Raw genomic sequence first — 6,994 nt, forward strand, 5'->3', positions numbered from 1 at the left:
TGATATTTCTTTTCAGCTTGACTTAGTGTTCGAGACCCATACCCAATTACTCGCAGTTTACCTCCCTGCTGCTGATAAAGTACAGCTCCTAACCCCTCATTGGATGCGTCAGTATGCAGCACAAAAGGTAGGTCAAAATCGGGGTATGCAAGAATAGGTGGGCTGGTTAACATATCCACAAGCTTCGCCACAACAACTTGGTGTTCAGTAGTCCAAGTGACTGGTGTTTTTGAAGGGAGCTGTCCAGAAGCTTTACTGTCAACCCTTCTGTTCTTGGACCTGGCTCCTGAACTTTTGGGTTCATCTGTCCTCTGAAGGAGTCCAAATAGAGGCCTGGCCAACCTTGAAAAATCCTGAATAAAGGAGCGATAATAGCTTAGGAAGCCGACCAGAGCTCTAACGTCTCCAACTGTTTTGGGTATCTTTTCTTTCCATTGTAGGACTGATTCTAAATCCTTAGGGTCAATCTGGACCCCCTCGCCAGAGACTAAACGACCTACATATCTAACTTGGTGTTTAAATAACTCACACTTCTTTGGACGCAGTTTTATTCCATGCTCACGCATTCTTCCAAATACACGTCGGAGATCCTCCACATGCTCGTCAAATTTTTTCGAGAAACAAAGTACATTGTCTAAATATGGATAGCAGCACTCATCTCGCAAACCTTCCAGTACCCCTTCCATGCACCTCTGGAAAGCTGCTGGGGCGTTCGTAAGACCAAATGGAACCCGTACCCAGTCATATAGACCCCAGGGGGTGCTAAACGCAGTGAACTGCTGTGAATTTTCCTCAACAAAGCCCTGGTGGTATGCACTGCCTTGATCTAAAATCGAAAACCAAACATACCCCCCTAGGTTATCTAGCAGGTCCTGGATACGTGGTAGAGGGTGACGATCTGGGATTGTTTTACGGTTGAGTTCCCTGTAGTCCACACACAGGCGCAAGCTTGCATCTTTTTTCCTGACACACACCACCGGAGATGAGTACGGTGAGACAGACTTCTTTATCCAACCACGATCTAGCAAATTCTGTACGTATTCTTTGACTTCCTTATACAAAGGCTTTGGGATGGAATTATAACTTTTCTGAACCGGTGTTTCGTCTTTTAAATTGATCTTGAGTTTCAGGCTCGGGATACACCCAATGTCACTGTCGTCCTGGGCAAAAATATCAGATTCCTCATATAACATACCTCTGACAATTTCTTGCTCTACTGCTGACAGATGGGACAGGTCAACAGGTGGATTCCATTTTTCCCCATTTCTTACATTGTTGCAGTTTTTGTCAGTAGCAACTTGAGCTGAGTTTGCTTGGGCGTTGACTAGTTGAGTCACTGGACCTGAATCTTGCTTCTGCTGGAACATTGGCACAAGGTCAGTGATTTCCTCTAGCCTACCCAACACTGTTCTTTTAGCAAGGTAGATGTCACGCTGTGTGGAGTTTTGAATGGGAATTTTGACAATCTTAGTGAAACCTGCAGGAACATCAACAACAGCTGGAAATACTTCTAAGCCATCAGGACAGTGGATTTCCATTGCTGGTTCAAACGACATTGTCCCTCCTTTATGACAGCATCTCACTCTACATCTGATGTCACATATCCGGCCTGCAGGAATGACGAGACCTCTCTTTCCCACTTTCACCAGATTGCCAGATGATGGTGTTTCCAACAAATTCAATTTGGCTACAGATACAATTGTCTCAACAGTGTTTTTCCTTAGATTAAGCACTTCACTGAGCAGTGCGCTTAGATCAGTCATGCCAGTTGGACTGTCATTTTCCCGAATAATCTCTTCAATGACATTGAATCCTAGGAGTGGACAGTTAACACTGCTCCCACTAACTAACATAGGCACTTGAATTGCTAGACCGCCATGTCTTTTGCTTGCTAGTTCCAAGGACACATCTATCCATCCGTCAAATGGGACTTCAGTGCCATTAGCTGCAGCGATATGGAAAGATTCATCATGAAGCAATCGGTCAAGAGGTTGGATCTCAATGCCCGGGAGTTCCCTCTCCAGCCATTCTCTACCAATGATGCTGACTTGAGCGCCAGTGTCTAATAACATGTTTGTTTTGACCCCATTGATGAAATACTTCTCCTACCTACAGATGCAGAAGCTCTACCTGCTGCACCCTGCATTAAAGAGTCTCTGTCCCTGCTGGCAGGTGTGCTTGTCTCTGGAGTTGTCGTGGTTGAGTCTGAAGATGGGTGATCGTCACCTTGAGCAGGAGTCCCAACGGGTGGTGGAGTTGTTCCCTTGCTTTGCTGCGTCGCTGTGTCCTCACTTGCTGCTTGTGCCGAATCATCACTAGCTGCGAGTTCATCCATCATATCACGGAGGAGAAGCAAGCATGACATTCCCTCATCCTCCAGGCTCTGCAACTTTGCACTCTTAACATAGTCTGAAATGTAGAAAAACAGTTCTGGATCGCTGAGGGTAGAGACGTCTGGAGTCTCTTCAACTGGTTCACCCCCCAAGGTTGCGGCCAGAGTTTGTAGCTGTCTCAGGTTTAATGCAGGCAGTTTTTTGTGAATGTCCCAGACAAGCGTCTGACATGGTTTGGATGCCATCTTCCTTGCCTGAAGTCTTTACTCTCTGAATGACTTGATTTCAGAAGCCCTCCCTGAAGTGTTGACCACAGGATACTTTAGGTGCAATAGCTTCTATCCTCACCAGGTGGCGCTATCCCGGACGAGCCCCCAATTGTTGCCGGCCTCAAGGCCTAGGGGTACCTGGGCCGTGCACAAAATGGCATCATAGCCGTGGATGGCTGTATGATGTCCGTAATCAGGTCTCTAGTGTAGTCTCTAGTCCTCTCTCTCTCACACTCTCATCCTCTCTCTCTCTCTCTCTCTCTCTCTCTCTCTCTCTCTCTCTCTCTCTCTCTACAATGACAAGAAAAAACCCAACACGCAGGTTAATGTGTTGTCAGCCCGATACAGTAGGCTTCTTCTCAACCTCCTAAGCTGCATGGTTTAATGAAATTCACATTTTAAATACATTACATACTTTTAGCTTTTTCAAGATGCATTTTACATCACATACACATTCCAAATTTACACTACAATGCTCTCAATGTAAAGGTCTCAAAGTGCACAAAATCACTCTGCAATATTAACATAACATCACTGGTTCACATTTATACTAAAAAGTAAATAGCTTTCCAATATGAAGCTAATTTTGTAGCGGACATATCTTACTAGAACACAATTTAGCTGTAAAACACGATACAAAGAACCTCATGGCTTCCATGGAGGCCGCCATTTTAGAACCCGCTGCACCGGAGAAGCTGAACAATGCAGCTGAGACACTACTTCAAATAAATGGGAAATAGTGCTTTGACAAAATCTTAAAACCATACAAATACACTTCTTTACACATGTGTGGTATCAAATGCTTTAAATCTTTTAGTAAAACGTTAGGTTACAGCACCTAGGAAAGTACAAAAAGCTAGATTTTACGTCCAAGCCGACTGAAACAGCCTATTCTAAGCTAAATCGCTAACGCATTTTCTATCTTCTCTTTTACCCAATATAACTCACCCAAAACACATTAAAACATGGCATAGGGTTTACGAACATTTTAGTGAACAGGTTGAACCACTGAAATGTATTTAAAGACATTCCCTACCTCTACAATGACAAGAAAAAACCCAACACGCAGGTTAATGTGTTGTCAGCCCGATGCAGTAGGCTTCTTCTGAACCTCCTAAGCTACACAGGGCTGTAGTTGCCTTGCCACTGCAGGCTAAGAGCGCCCCCTACTGGGTGAGACGACAATACAAGCAAATAATGATGTAATGAGAATTACACTATGTTTTAAAACAGACTAACTGAAATCCAATTAAGTTAAATACAGAAAAATGTAAATAATTTAAAAAAATTATGGGTGCCTATTTTTACTAAAAATAACTTTTTTTTTCAGTCCGTTACACACACACTGCAACCTGTAGGACTGTCACCCTAGACTGTTGTATGTCTGTACTGCACAATAGTCACCCAGTCCTGTTTACAACCTAGTCATCCATCCCTGCTCCATATGTAGGTCCCTCACACATTTCCTGATTATGTCTTTTCAGCTTTATAGCTGTACTCAGGTTTGCACTTGTGTTTCACGCTGGCAGACGTGTCAGATGTGACAACCTCTGCTTTTGATACTCTGATCATATCAGCTTCATTACATTGACAGTAAGACTGCTCTGCAGCCACAATCTCTCCATATCAGTCAGCATGGCAGAGGCACCTTCACTAAAGGTAGAAATGGCCATACCTGTTGCTGCCTCAACCCTGCATTTACCAATACAATTAAATGTACAGGATATCACTACCTGTTCATCTCCTCAGGATTAATTGGTGCGTTTATTTTTTACTTTTACATAAAATAGGTAAGTGTTTAAAACTTTTATTCACAAAACATTGCATTCATTCACTTTTATTCATAAATTGTATTAAACTTTAAGTTTTGTCCATTCTGCCACTAAAGAAAAAAATCTGTAGGGTAAAAGTAAAACTGACAACATATTATTGAAAGACAGGGCACTTTATTAGTCTGTGGATCAGCTTCTTTTCTCTATCTCAACCAGTGTTGCGAATAACGCTGTTAAAAATAACTTATTTTACTTATTTCAGGGCTATTGAAAAAACACTCCGTCACTATTGTTACGTTCGCCACACAAGCCCCCCCCCCCCCCCCCCCCCGGGCAACAGCTTACATTCGCTGCCAAAAGCAACCCCCCCCCCCCCCCCCCCGGACCACGGGTGAAACCTCTCCCGCGGAAAAATATAGTTGATTACCCCTGTAATCATACAATGATAGTGTGTCTCAAAGAAAAAGGAGATGCTGACTGTGCCGTTGTGTGTGAGGGCGAAAGAGAGAGAGAGAGAGAGAGAGAGAGAAAGAGAGGATATTGTGTGTGTGTGTGTGTGTGTGTGTGTGTGTGTGTGTATAAAGAGTCAGTAAGTCAGTAACTCACTAGTTTCTCCAGTGTACATTATGGGTCATGTATGTGACTGTGTGAGAGAGAGAAAGAGAGAAGTTATTGACTGTGTGGGTGAGAGAGAGAGAGGATATTGACAGTGTGTGTGTGTGCATGCGTCTCTCTCTGTGTGTGTGTGTGTGTGAGAAAGAGAGAGAGACAATGGTGGATTTGTTGATCCTCTTACCATCTTGGCTTCAGAGAGACACTGATACTCTGAGAAGCTCTTTTTATACCCAATCATGTTGTCAATTGACCTAATTAGTGGTAATTGGTCTTCCAGCTCTTCGTTATATGCTCAATTTGCATTATATGCTCACTTATTGCTACTTGTCCTAACTTTTTTGGGACTTGTTGACACTTTGAATCAACATATTTTTCCTTTAAAATGACACATTTATTCAGATCAAACTTTTGATCTGTCATCTATGTTCTATTACAAATAAAATATTGACATTTGCCATCTCCACATCATTGCATTCAGTTTTTATTCACAATTTGTTTAGTGTCCTAACTTTTTTGGAATCCGGTTTATATAAAGATTCAGTAAGTCAGTAACTCACTCTAGTTTCTCCAGTGTACATTGTGGATCCTCCAGTAGAGCAGAGAGATGCTTCACTCCTGAGTCTCCTGGTTCACTGTAGTTCAGATTCAGCTCTCTCAGGTGTGATGAGGGGTTTGACTTCAGAGCTGAACACAGAGCAGCACAGCCTTCCTCTCTAATACTGCACTGAGACAGACTGTAGACAGAAGGAGAACAACCCCTTACACTTCATCAGTCATCGGTGTATGATATGACACAAATGACATGGTGTCTGTAAAAATTGCATTTATTGAAGAGCACAAAACAACATAGTACACTAACAAAAACATATGTACACCAACAAAAACATACACTAACATTTTTTTAGTGTAATAGTGATAGACTAAGTAAAAACATAATTAAAAAAAGAAAAGGCTAATCTTCAAATAAAGGTTGTTGGCACCTTTATTTGCCACAGACACATAAGTGCTTGCCTTACACGTCAAGCACTCTGCCTCATAGGGATCACGACACTGGCGAAAGCACAGGAATTTTTTCTTTAACTCCTCCGTAAACGTATACTTTCGTTTAGGCATTGTAGAACACATGTGCTTTCGCTTGTAAACACTCGGGGGTAGACTGGCAGGCCCACGCTTTCTTCTTCACACACACAATGCAAAGTAGATAGATTTTAGGAGAAGGGCGTGACTAATTTGTGATACAGAGAAACCTGGAATGGAGTGGAATGGAACGGAGTAGCAATTCTAATCACAATGCAGTGTACATGTATTATGTTTGAGGCAGTCAAACAAAATCCCGGACGATTTGAAATTCCCCCCAGACATTTTTTTTAGGTCTCAAAAGTAGGACATGTCTGGGAAAAAGAGGACGTCTGGTCACCCTATTACAGAGCAACACATATGTAATAATAGAACAAATAATAAAATCTATGAAAAAAATCTGTGAAAAATATTTATGAAAAATAATTTTGAAGAACTTCAATTTTGAAAGCTCGCAACCGAATGTGAGTTAACATTTTCCGACAGCAAATCAGAGCTCTGGGTCTTTTATCTTTTGTTAAAATATACTCTATGTGAAGTCTGGCGCAAGGCAATGGACGAGACAGAAATCCTCTTGTGTATTCCAAACGTTACGTTTATTCACATTTAATGAGTGCAGACAGTGCACGGAGAACACTTAACATACATCAACATAGACGACTCAAACAACGACGAGCACAGGACACTGCGCGAACGCACATTTAACAAATGTTATTGCTATAATTAGTGCAATAAATATTATATTATTGTATATACTGTATCATACTGTATATACTGCGCAATATCATTGGAAATATAGATTCTCTGTAAACATAAATTCTCTCCATCCATCCATCCATCCATTATCTACCGCTTATCCGGAGCCATGTCGCGGAGGTAGCAGTCTGAGCAGGGAAACCCAAACCTCCCTCTCCCCAGACACCTCAGC

General features: G+C 42.1%; 1 protein-coding gene across 1 annotated transcript in view; it reads right to left on the minus strand.

The window, feature by feature from the left end:
• Positions 1-5,628, minus strand: part of LOC143482194 (NACHT, LRR and PYD domains-containing protein 12-like) — a 250,500-nt gene extending 244,872 nt beyond the window's left edge. Inside the window, exon 1 of the mRNA XM_076980475.1 lies at positions 5,547-5,628. The gene's annotated coding sequence lies outside the window, so the exon portion shown is untranslated. The remainder of the gene's footprint in view (positions 1-5,546) is intronic.
• Between the last annotated feature and the right edge of the window lie 1,366 nt (positions 5,629-6,994).

The sequence above is a fragment of the Brachyhypopomus gauderio genome, chromosome 18 (assembly GCF_052324685.1).
Source record: "Brachyhypopomus gauderio isolate BG-103 chromosome 18, BGAUD_0.2, whole genome shotgun sequence".
In the NCBI taxonomy this organism is placed as follows: Eukaryota; Metazoa; Chordata; class Actinopteri; order Gymnotiformes; family Hypopomidae; genus Brachyhypopomus; species Brachyhypopomus gauderio.